Source organism: Erpetoichthys calabaricus, chromosome 4 (genome assembly GCF_900747795.2).
Source record: "Erpetoichthys calabaricus chromosome 4, fErpCal1.3, whole genome shotgun sequence".
Lineage (NCBI taxonomy): Eukaryota > Metazoa > Chordata > Cladistia > Polypteriformes > Polypteridae > Erpetoichthys > Erpetoichthys calabaricus.
Genome location: NC_041397.2, coordinates 9,194,248 through 9,207,859, shown reverse-complemented (window position 1 = coordinate 9,207,859; position 13,612 = coordinate 9,194,248). Strand labels below are relative to the sequence as shown.

At 39.9% G+C, this 13,612-nt stretch overlaps 1 protein-coding gene and 1 pseudogene across 1 annotated transcript in view; both read left to right on the top strand.

The window, feature by feature from the left end:
* Window positions 1-13,612, top strand: part of LOC114649854 (NALCN channel auxiliary factor 1) — a 662,864-nt gene that overhangs the window by 279,826 nt on the left and 369,426 nt on the right. The window lies entirely within an intron of this gene.
* On the top strand, window positions 9,072-9,626 carry LOC127527463 (microtubule-associated proteins 1A/1B light chain 3C-like; annotated as a pseudogene).

Genomic DNA, 13,612 nt, shown 5'->3' with positions numbered 1-13,612 from the left:
GGAGTTCTAAAGTTTTATTTTTTTTTTTGTATCCAAGTTTTCCCTTTTTTTTGTATCTTATTGTTGAAGGTTCCCTCCCATTTTGTTGATTTTGCCAGAAAGAAACATGAGACTACATTTAGGAAGCATTTCAAGTTTAGACCCTCAAAGCAGGAAATCCTAAGGCTTCAGTTGGAGAGTGTGGCAGAGTGGTGTCTCTGAGGCTAGGGATCTGCACTGGCAATCGGAAGGTTGCTGTTTCGAATCCCGTAAATGCCAATATGGACTCTGCTCTGTTGGGCCCTTGAGCAAGGTCCTTAACCTGCAATTGCTGAGCACTTTGAGTAGTGAGAAAAGCACTAAATAAATGCAAAGAATTATTATTATTATTAGAGATAGGCCTTAATTGTTATGAACAAGAGTCCCAAAGGATGTAAGTCCTAAATGCACTGCCAACAATGGCCACTAGAGGGGGAAATCCTGTTTAAAAACCCTGGCTAGATACAAAAAGGACCACATAGATTTATTATCACAAAAAAATCTCTGCAAGTACATGGAAAGCTTTGTAGAGCACACAATGCACAAAAGGAGTTTCCAGCAAGGACAATCCAAAACAAACAATTACCAATACACAATCCTGAGGCAAAGTCAAAAAACAAGCAAAATGGTCAGGAATCCTGACAAAAGCACAGTAGAACAAAAGAAAACTCACCAACTCCATTGCACCTTTGAAATGAACCACCAGAAGCAGTGAAAGACCCTCCTGATTTAAAGGGAGGTCCTGGGGGGTAATTGACAGCTGGCCCCACCTCTAGGGGAATGGCCTACAAAAACAAAGGCTTGGAAAGCAAAACAGACAATAAACAAAAGTAACATTAACATAACGGCTCAAAATTGAACAAGAAAGCCATAAAGCAAGAGTTTGGGGGTCAGGTTGCCCTGGGTAAGCTAGGAAGGACCTTTTCTTTCCCTGTTTTTTAAAAATGTATTTAATGGAGGTGACCAGGCGAAGAACTGTCAGGAAGAAACATGGGCCACTTCCCCAATAATCAATCCTATCTTTCGTCAAGTTGGGAGCATGCGTTGATAGCACATTGCCGCGCCCACCACACGCCAAACCAGGTAGATTGGGATCCGAGAGCAAGTGGGCCAGATAAAATCACTAAGCCAAAAGTCAGCAACAAGAAGCTGAAGGTCAGAAGCCCAAAAGTCATAGAATTAACATGCAAAAGTCTATGTAGATATTCCCAAAGCTCAGGTAACGCTTGATTTCTCAAGCTGATCTTTAAAACTCTTGTCATGAGACAACTGAGCCACTGAGACAAGAACAACTGGCTCAAAGGCACATTCATAAAAGTAACACTTCAAGGAGGCCTTGACCTGCTAGTTCTCTGTTTGGCTATTTAGTATTTCTGGAATTCAAAATGTCTCAACTGAATGATCTTATTATCACTTCAGAGGAGATCCCAATCTCTGATTTATTCCCACTGCTCTCCCCGTGTGAACTTCATCTTTCTCTACATGGTGGATCACGCCGCCATTCATCACTCTCTACTTGCAAACTATTCAAAATACCTTATATAGGATGGCCACCTTCATTCGCATTTGCGTAAAACCATGTTTTGTTTGAGAGCGAGAGACAGCTGTACTTCTGACTTTGAGGCTCATTAATGAGGAAAGCAGCTGAATGTTTCATGCACTCATGTTGTTGAGCAAAACCAGTTCTGGGAGAGGGCCTTCCAGTTTACTCAGAACACTACGGTGTTCCCAGTTGATTTAAACCATGAAGTTCTTACAATCTGAAGCACTTGTGGAACAATACTGTAAAATGGGAATGCCTGCTTCCAATCAGGAATGTTCAGTGAACACGTTAAAGGAAATGTCACCTCTTATGGTGTGTCACAGGGAGTTTACGTATTGTGGCATTTCATGTACTGTGGACAACCGGCCTAAACATCTTATTTCAGACACCATTTTAAGGTGGGAGGGGAAATGGAGATCCATGTGAGTGAGTGATGGTAAAAAAAACGAGCACATTACAGCTAAATCTGAAATGTGTGAACGAGGCATTGAAATACTGAGTGACTTTGTCCACATTCAAACCTACAGAAATGAGTCGCATCACCCTTGGTAATGATTATTGGCACAAAAATAGAAATGATTGACTCTGTCATCAACACTCCAGTGATGAATCATTCTGACGACTTCAACCAGGGCATCTCTGGAAGGGAAAAACTTCTGCCGGCAGGTTTCTTTGGTGGACATGGCAAGCTGGGCCTGATGTATCCAAATGTTAAAGTCTTTAAATGTAAACCTGAGGGACAGCTGGGAACATCTCAACACATCTTACTGTCACCTACAAAACTCTGCTGTCAGACGCCAGCAGCTCTCTTCATATCCAAGTCAGAAGAGCTTGTGTGTGTGGTGAGTTGAGGATGACTACAGTTGGTATATGTCTTCAACTTCTGTAAAGTCTGTGGAGAAATAAAGTATTAAATTATCTATCTATCTATCTATCTATCTATCTATCTATCTATCTATCTATCTATCTATCTATCTATCTATCTATCTATCTATCTATCTATCTATCTATCTATCTATCTATCTATCTATCTATCTATCTATCTATCTATCATATAGTGCATTTCACTATCTATCTATCTATCTATCTATCTATCTATCTATCTATCTATCTATCTATCTATCTATCTATCTATCTATCTATCTATCTATCTATCTATCTATCTATCTATCTATCTATCTATCTATCTATCTATCTATCTATCTATCTATCTATCATATAGTGCATTTCACTCTCTATCTATCTATCTATCTATCTATCTATCTATCTATCTATCTATCTATCTATCTATCTATCTATCTATCTATCTATCATATAGTGCATTTCACTCTCTATCTATCTATCTATCTATCTATCTATCTATCTATCTATCTATCTATCTATCTATCTATCTATCTATCTATCTATCTATCTATCTATCTATCTATCTATCTATCATATAGTGCATTTCACTCTCTATCTATCTATCTATCTATCTATCTATCTATCTATCTATCTATCTATCTATCTATCTATCTATCTATCTATCTATCTATCTATCTATCTATCTATCTATCTATCATATAGTGCATTTCACTCTCTATCTATCTATCTATCTATCTATCTATCTATCTATCTATCTATCTATCTATCTATCTATCTATCTATCTATCTATCTATCTATCTATCATATAGTGCATTTCACTATCTATCTATCTATCTATCTATCTATCTATCTATCTATCTATCTATCTATCTATCTATCTATCTATCTATCTATCTATCTATCTATCATATAGTGCATTTCACTCTCTATCTATCTATCTATCTATCTATCTATCTATCTATCTATCTATCTATCTATCTATCTATCTATCTATCTATCTATCTATCTATCTATCTATCTATCTATCATATAGTGCATTTCACTCTCTATCTATCTATCTATCTATCTATCTATCTATCTATCTATCTATCTATCTATCTATCTATCTATCTATCTATCTATCTATCTATCTATCTATCATATAGTGCATTTCACTCTCTATCTATCTATCTATCTATCTATCTATCTATCTATCTATCTATCTATCTATCTATCTATCTATCTATCTATCTATCATATAGTGCATTTCACTCTCTATCTATCTATCTATCTATCTATCTATCTATCTATCTATCTATCTATCTATCTATCTATCTATCTATCTATCTATCTATCTATCTATCTATCTATCTATCATATAGTGCATTTAACTCTCTATCTATCTATCTATCTATCTATCTATCTATCTATCTATCTATCTATCTATCTATCTATCTATCTATCTATCAAATATTAATGCTATGAATTATTTTTATTTATCAGTAAACTTCCTAGAAATTGCAGTAAGTAGAAACAAAATATCTAACATGCCATTTGGTATGCCCACATTTTATTTTCTCTCAGTTCTACAGTCAAGCAGATATTATTATTATTATTATTATTATTATTATTATTATTATTATTATTATTAGTTGTGGTAGTAGTAGTACTACAACAACAACATTTATTTATATTTATTATTTATTATATTTATTTATTTATAGCTTATTTTCATACAAATGATGTAGCTCAATGTGCTTGTCACTCTCTCTAATAATCTTATTAATGTTAGTATTAATATTATTAATAGTGCATCTATAGTGGAAAACATTTATAAAATAGTTTAAGGGATGGAAACATCTGAGGAAAACAAGTATTATTTTAATGCAAATAGTATTATTGCCAACTGTGCTACCCATGTAAGATAAGTTGAAAGTTGAATAATCAACAATGACCTCAACATATTCAGCACTAAAATCTACAATGTAGTATCTTTTAGAATTTATTGATAACACATGAAGTTATAAAATGCATTGTATTTGTTATTCCAAAACATGGTGCATCACAAACTTTAGCGCTGATTTTAAACAAATCCCAAACTAAATGTCATATAACAGAGACAGCAAGTGGACAGACAGACAGACACACAGACACTTGTCCTTTTATTAAGGTGGATTTTCCATTACAACATTTCTTATTGTCCAGGTGTTGTTCCTGCCCTGTGTCCTACGATTGCTGGAACAGGCTTCTGTGATGCTGCCCTGGATAACGGATTTAAGAAAATGAATTAATTGGTTAAATTATTACCTCCTGTTTAATATTGTGAGTTAATAGTGCTGTTGTTTGGAAAAAACAGTTTTATGAAATGCGCACTAGATGGCATATCAAGTGCAGAATCCCATCAATATGAAGGAACAGACTTCGAGTGAATTGATTCTCTCTGACGCTGTGAGGCAGGAATGACAGCTCTGCACTATCATTCTGTTCATGTTATAACATCTGTTCTAAACTTACTAAACTTGAAGATTATTAAACTTATGTGAATGTGTATGGGTGTGTGTGTGTTTATGTGTTCACTTTGTGATTGGCTTTTGACCTGTCCAGGAGTTTTTCTACTCTTGCATCCAGTGCTTGCTGGTATAGGCTTCAGCTGCCCCTAGACTCAGCCTTACATAAGAGGGTTAAGAAGATATATTATTATTATTATTATTATTATTATTATTATTATTATTATTATTATTATTATTATTATTATTATTATTTCAGCATTCCTAGTGGAAAAAATTTGAAAAGATTAATGGATGGAAGAATCTGAGGACAACAGTTATCAATGATAATACAATTATTATTACTAGCTGTGTTAACCAGATGAGTTGAAGTCTAAGCAATCAATGTAGACCTTGGTATTTTCAGGGTTAATGTGTTCAGTGCACCATTTATTGGAATGGATATTGTAATGCACGTAGGAATAAAATGCATTGCATGTTTCATTCCTACAGATGGCGCATCACAAACATTGGCACTGCCTTTACAAATCCAATACCAAATGTCATATAACAGAGACAGAACGGAACCACAGATACATAAACAAGCAAGCAGACACTTTTTTTTTTATTAAGGTGGATTATATATCTGCGGTGGACTGGAGCCCTGCCTGGGATTTGTTCCTGCTTTGAGCCTTGTGTTGGCTGGGATTGGCTCCAGCAGAGCCCCGTGACCCTGTGTTAGGATATAGTGGGTTGGATAATGACTGACTGGATTATATATTAGAACATTGTTATTATCCAGGTGTGGTCCCTACCTTGTATCCTGTGTTTGCTTGGACTCTGCCCTGGATAAGCAGGTTAATAAAACAAATAGACTGCTCAATTTATTACTGCCTGTTAGAGAAAAGCCAAGCAAAATGACACCTTTTATTGGCTAACTAGAAAGATTACAATATGCAAGCTTTCGAGGCAACTCAGACCCCTTCTTCAGGCAAGATGTACTGCCTGTTAAGTATTGTGAGTTAGTAGTGCTGTTGTTAGAAGAACAGTTTCATGATGAGTCCACTAAATGGCAGACTAAACTCAGAATCCCACCAATTCAGAGACTGATGCTTCATGGACAGCGGTGGGTAACATCAGACCTGGGGGGCCGCAGTGGCTGCAGGTTTTCTTTCCAACCCAATTGCTTCATTATAAGCCAATCCTTGCCGATCTCAGACCTTATTTAAGTTTATGGCTTCTGAGTCTGCAATGTTAGGTTCTTATATCGTAGATTTTTTCCTATCATCCAAATGATTTGAAGCCTAAAACGGACCATTTTCAGTCTGTCATATTTCTCTCTTAAGTGTTTTATTAAGCCAAATAGTCTACGATGAATACACAGCAGTGTAAATGGAAACCAGCTAGAAGGATTTTACATCTTTTTGCTAATAAGGAGTCATTAAAAACAGGGACTGCAGCTGCTTAAGAGTGAAATGAGCAATTAAGCGGAAATGGAACAAGTAAGACCACTAACATGAAGCCTCACAATAAGTCCTTCATCAGCAATAACTGACTTCTCATTAAGTAACTGGGTTGGAACATAAGCTTGCAGCCACTGTGGCCCTCCAGGATTGACGCTGCCCAACCCTGTTCATGGATGTATCTCTGCAGCCTGGAGCCTCCACCCTTGACCTTAAAGGTGGAGGCATTGACTCCAATAGGCACAATAAGGTCTAACTGCAGACCTCCAGGTTATGTTTAGGGTTGCAGAAGGGTTATCTGACTCAAAGACTCTTCTCAACGGATGGAGACCCCTCCAAGGGGTAAGTCAGCTCCACCTGCTGGCGGCTCCAGGACTAAGGCTCCGAACTGCAGAGATATCCCCCGTCACATGATCAGGGCTGTCAGATTGTCACTGTGGGGAGCGGGGTCTGGGGTCAATAACGCAGTATACACAATATTTCTAGTTTACAGGTTGTGTTGTGTTGTTTGGGCGCCACCTACTGACTCTGGGAAGCCGCTGGGTTTGACTCTGGGGTGCTGAGGCGCTTTACGAGTGCGCACGTCTGGCATCCGTGCATATATACAACCTTCGTAAACATTACTAAACAAAGGTTGTATATGTGGTGGTGTGCGTGTTCGGGCGGCGGTTGTGTTGTGACCTGAAGTTTAGTTTACAGGTTGTGTTGTTTGAGCGCCACCTACTGACTCTGGGAAGCCGCTGGGTTTGACTCTGGGGCGCTGAGACACAGTGCGCGTGCGCTGTCGGTGCATCTGGCATCCGTGCATATATACAACCTTCGTTTAGTAATATAGATATAGATAGCTGTACCCCTTGGCTTCACCCACATAGTAATGAAACAGGACACACTTTAAAAATCAATAGACGTTGGCACTGTATCTGATGGTGTTCAGCTCTGACAGGAGAGGGTAGAAAAGCACGTGACCGTGATATCTCTGCTAATTAGCAGCTACCCTCTAAAACACACGGAGCTCTGATCTCTCTCTCAAATATGTCAAATGTTAATCCTTAGCAATCTCTAGATGATAATGTCTGCTGAACAAACAGGTATCAGTAGCTAAGTGGAGCAAGGTGCACTCCAACACGTGGCGAGACGTAGACCAACTCGAACAGAGGCTGGCGAGTGAATGAGGTAGGCCCCGCCCCCCTGCTCTCAGCCCACAGCACTCTGCTGGATTTGCATAAATACATCGGTACCGCAAGCAAACTCTGGTACTTAGCGCAATGAGAGAAGTCGCAAAATTCGACTAGAAAGTTCAAGCAAATTATAGAAAACAAATCGATCTAAATCTGTTAAGTAATTCTCTCATGAAATGCGGACAGACATAGAGACAGAATGCGCTTGGAGCACGAAATTTTTAAAATCGTTTCTTAGCGAGCACCTATGGGCCAAGGGCAACCTACATTCCAAATTTCAAGTCCTCATAGTTTGGGAGATTTCATTATGAGTGAGTCAGTGGTATTTGGCTTTTATATATAGTCATAAACTTGACTCAGAGTCATAGAAAGGTTTGGGGCAGCCACCCGTATAATTGATTTCCTGGCTGCAAAGTCGTTCAAATGAATACAGCACTGCTGTGCACAAAACCGAGTCCAAAACAGAACTGAGGGAACAGGGAAAAGGTGGAGGCTTTTAAAGGGGAAGACAGGAAGGGAGGTCAAAGGGGTCGGGATCATAAAGGTCTTCAGCCATTGGTTCGAGTCCGGACGTGACATAACAGGGGCCGGAGCCGGCAAGGTCTCCTTTTATAGTTTCAGTCCCGGAAGTGACGTCAAGAGGGCCAGGTGGGATCTCCCATACTTGGTCTACAGGAAAGGAAGAAAAAGAGTCAGTGCACTCTGCCACATCCTGGTATGACTCGGAACTGCCCTTACTGAAGCCCTTTAGCTGCCTCCCATGCGCATGCGTGTGACAATATATACTAGCTGGCCACCATGGCTGCGTCCGCGTAGTAGTGAAACAGAACAAACTTTAAAAATCAATAAACAAACAGGTAGCGCTAGTTAAACAGAGGCAAGGTACGCTCCAACATGTGGCGACAGCTAGAGCCACTTGAACGGAGTGAGGAGGGCCCCGCCCACTTCTCCCTCCCCTTGGCCCGCAGCCTCTGTCTCAGATTCTCACAAATAAATCAGAACCGCAAGTGAACTCTGATACTTAGTGCGATGAAAGTTGAGAGAAGTCGCAAAATCAACCGGAATGTTCAAGCAAATTCTCGAAAAAAAACCCAATCTAAATCTGTTAAGTAGTTCTCTCGTGAAAAGCGGACAGACAGACAGACGTTGGATTTTTATATAGAGAGAGATATGTGAAGAGCATTATACTTGTATCGATTGGGTCAGCTTCAAGTCCTGCCCTACCCGGCCCTCTCACTCTTTGCTCTGTCTTTACATTTTATGGTACTGATGTTCTGAGTGATATCTCTATGTCCTCCACCGGAAAAGGAAAATCTTCCTCCATGTGTCTGGCATACTTGGTTCAGTCTGTTCTTCTCTAAATCAGATATGTTGTAGTTGAGAAGTTTCAATTCTCACTTGAGCTGTTTGTTAAATGAGCACAAACGTGTCGCTCTCTCTCGACGGATTAAGCACGTGGCCAACTTGAGCAGTTCGAACGTTTCATATATCCTGTACATCTGATTGGTCTGATAAACAGCTGCTTTGAATAGAATTTTTATTATTATTATTTTTATTGAATTTATTAAAAGCAAGTCATTCCAGCATCAGGTGAGCAGAAGGAGGTACTTGAAGGCTTAGAGTGCGAGGAGAAGTAAAAGTTAGGAAATATTTATTATGCTTCCCCTGGATAAGTACCCACATGCCAAGCCTTTCAAGCACAGAAAGACCTTGGCCACTAAGATGGAAGAAGTTGCTGGTATTCGAGCAAAGTTCCCCACCAAAATTCCGGTTATCGTAGAAGGAGAAGTACCTGCAGTTCTTGGATAAAAACCAAGTTTCTGGTTCTGCAGGAGCTTACGATGACTCGGTTCATTACCGTCATCAGAAATCGCATGTCCTTGATGCCAAGTCAAGCATTTTATCTCCTTGTGAATAACACTGGCCTGGCTAGCATGTCCCAGATCATGGCTGACGTCTACAGAGATCACAAAGATGAAGATGGCTTCCTCTACATGACCTATACAGCCCAGGAAATGTTTGGGTCCATTGTTGCCAATTTCTCTAATGAATGTTGACTTTAAACTTCAGTTGCTTGTTTTGGTGTCTGTGCATTGGCAGGATTGACTTGACTTAATGTGTGACTTTTATATGTAAATTTTGGGTCTTTAAATATTTTATGATTAATTAAAATAAAATGGTATTTTTTGGAATAAAAAAAAGCAAGTAACATTCCATACAAACAAGTCAAACGTAACAAAACTAAATGCAATCGAATTGACCCGGTGGGTGATTTTCAATGCATTGAAGAAGGTACACTGAACTCCGAAGTTCTCTTTCTCCCGTGACTTGTGTGACTACTCTGGTGATGAATGAGAAATGAGTTGGGGGTCAAATATGAGACACAAATTGAAACACCGAGAACATGGACGGGGCTGCAGACAGAGCACTTTGAGAAGATGTGTTTCGCTGTTGGTAAAGCCTTTGTGTGTGGCCCACACTCAGCCTTGACTTCGGACCCTCATCTTGGGTTTGCTCACAGGACTGAGGTAAAGGGTGTACCTGACCCTATCAGGAGAGCGATGTGACACAGAGCCCAGTGGTGTGCATGTGCAGGTAGATCTGGGAGTGCATGGAGCGGCTGATCAAGGAGGGTGTGGGTCCAGTCGTTTAAATGGCCAACTGGCTTTGTGCTGAGTGGTCCATTTGTCCGTCTCTCGCACCCCTGGGTTATTACTGTCTTGTCTTGAAACAAAGAAAGTCATTAACATTATTCATTGGGTCATGGCATAGTGGTTAAGGCTTTGGATTTCACTCCCTGAGGTCGTAGGTTTAATCCCACTACTGACACCATGTGACCCTGAGCAAGTCACTTCATCTGCCCATGCTCCATTTGGGAAAAAAAACAATAGAAAATGAACCAATTGTGTTGTGTCTCCAATTTTTGTAAGTCACTTTTGGATAAAGATGTCAGCCCAATAATAAAAATTAGGAACTCCCAGCCCCCCCCCCCCCCCCCCCCCCCCCACCAATTGCTAACAAGGACAATAGCAATTGGCAGAGGCCAAGTTTGTCACAAAACAAAAGAAACAATACATAATACAAAGAAGAAGAAGCAGAAGAAGAAAAGCAATGCAGCACAATAATAAGCGGATATGGTACGTGAATGAAAAGTATTTTATAATCAGGTTATATGAGTGCAAAGCTTATTGAACACGCAGCCCACTGTGATGCCTTGAATATTCATTGAACTTTATGGCTGCCCACACGCTGTTAATTTGCCAGCGTGCCCTGAGATGTCCTCATGTTTTAGAGTTAGGTGACTGCGTAGTATTAGAAATCTAACAGAGCACAGTTTGAATTAAAGTCGCAATTCATACAAATGACAAACGACATTTCTGTGCACTTTGTCATTGAAACACATGCGATGAGTACTCTGAAGAGGTGTAGCTATACAATATATGGACTCACCGGCCACTTTATTAGGTACACCTTGTTATTACCCAGTTGGACCTCCTTTTGCCTTCAGAACTTCATGTCATAGATTCAGCAAGGTGCTGGAAACGGTCCTCAGGGATTTTGCTCCATATTGACATCATAGCATCTTTCAGTTGCTGCAGATCTGTCGACTGCACATCCATAATGCGAATCTCCCATCCCACCACATCCCAAAGGTGCTCTACTGGATTGAATCTGGTGACTGTGGAGGCCATTTGAGTCCAGCGAACTCCTTGTCATGTTCAAGAAACCAGTCTGAGAGGATTGGAGCTTTGGGACATGGCGGGTTATCCTGCTGGAAGTAGCCATCAGAAGATGGAGGTCATAAAGGGACGGATGTGGTTATCAACAATATTTAGGTAGGCTTTGGCATTTAAACGATGCCCAGTGGGTACTAAGGGGCCCAAAGTGTGCCACGCAAATATCTCTCACACCTTTAGACCACCAGCAGCCTGAACCGTTCAAACAAGGTAGAATGCATCCATGCTTTCAAGTTGTTGATGCCAAATTCTGACCCTACCATCTGAATGAAATCAAGACTCATTAGACCAAGCCACATTTCACCAATCTTCTATTGTCCAGTTTTGGTGAGCCCGTGTGAATTGTAGCCTCAGTTGCCTGTTCTTAGCTGACTGGAGTGTCACCCGATGTGGTCTCCTGCTGCTGCTTCCTTGGGAAAGGCACGTCAAACCTTGAAGCCCACTTGCTTCAAGGTTTGACATGCTGTGTGTTCAGAGATGTTCTTCTGCACACCTCGGTTATAACGAGAGCTTATTGGAGTTACTGTTGCCTTTCTTTCAGCTTGAACCAGTCTGGCCATTCTCCTCTGGCATTAGCAAGGCCCAGAGAACTGCCACTCACTGGATATTTTCCCCATTTCAGACCACTCTTTGTAAACCCCAGAGATGGTTGTGTGTGAAAATCCCAGTAGGTCAGCAATTCCTGAACTACTCAGATCAGCCTGTTTGGTACCACCAACCATGCCACATTCAAAGTCACTTCAGTCACCTTTCTTCTTCCCCATTCTGATGCTTGGTTTGAACTTCAGCAGGTGGTCTTGACGAGGTCTACAAGCCAAAATGCATTGAGGTGCTGCCATGTGATTGGCTGATTATATATTTGCATTAACAAGTAGTTGAGCAGGTGTACCTAATAAAGAGGCCACTGAATGTATACACACACACACACACACATCTCTCTATTATAAAAAAAAATCCTGGGAGAGAAAGACTAGGGAGACAAGACGTTATCTTCATGTGAAGATCACGGAAGACACTTAAAAGACCCGCGAGACGAAAGAGATTGACCACAGAGAGTCTCATGGGGACCTTAAACATAAGACTTTGTGCCAAGAGATTGACTCAGGACTGTCTCGTGGGGACCTATAGAACATGAGATTCTTGCAAGACACGCCCTACTTATAACCAATATCAAATAAGACCACAGGCAGCAAAACACTCAGTCGTCTAAAGGATTTGAGCGCACACAGATCGAGGGCTCTCAGTGCATATAAAGTGTATAAGGACAATACGTTATAGATGAAACGTTGACGACTAAGCGAAGAAGAAAGAGCAGCTCCTCTCTGGAGAAAAGAGACTCAAAAGCAATGGAAAGAAAAAAAAATGCAAAAAGGAAAAAGAATAATCGAGGTGCAAATTCAGAAAATAAGGAAAGTAATAATCAGCCCAGAACAAGTGGAATTGAAACAAAGCACGTCCAATTGGGGTCAGAATTAAAAGACAAAGAGTGAAAGACAAAGTAGAACTTCATAAAGACGTTCAAAAACGTTGGCGCTATACACATGCAGAGCAGGTTAGACATTATGAAAGCAGTGGAACTCGAAAGGCTCAAAAAAAATGTTGCAATACAAATGCAGAGAAAGTTAAAGAATATGAAAGTAGGAAAAGTAGAAAGTGTGAAAAAAGAAAGTAAAGATCGCAGTAGCGCAAACAAATGGAAATTATTACCTGAAAAAAGGGATAATAATCACCACGGACCAGGTGTCATTGAAAAAAAAGCAGGACAAAGCGAGGAATGGAGATCGAATATATGTGGACACAGGTGATATGTCAGAAGTATGTAGATATTGTAAGGCTTTGAAGTTTAAGTCAGAGAATTTCAAAAACGGGGTTTACCTCACATGCATTTTTTGGTTACTTTGTAAAAAAAAATGATTAACTGCTGATGATGTCGATCGTTTTGTCTGTGCTGAAATTCCAAACAGAGAAACCTCTTCTGAATTATGGTACAAAGTCATTAAACATGTGTCTCATGGACCTCATTAAAAAGATTCATCATGTTGGGACTCGAAAGATTCCAAATATTGTTTTTAACGAAGTTCTGAAATAAAAGTGAAACTAATGAAATACTGTAGCAACAATTCAAATAAAAAAAAATCTTAAAAGTGTGTATCCGGAAAACCAAACACAGGTGTTGGTGAGCAAAATGAGCAGGGGGCAAAGCTCCCTATTATCTATATATATAAGTAAGAGCCAAATACCACGGAGTCACTCATCACGAAATCTCCCGAACCCTGAGGACTTGGGACTTGAAATTTGGAATGTAGGTTACCCTTGGCCCAAATGGTTTGAAACATTTCTTGG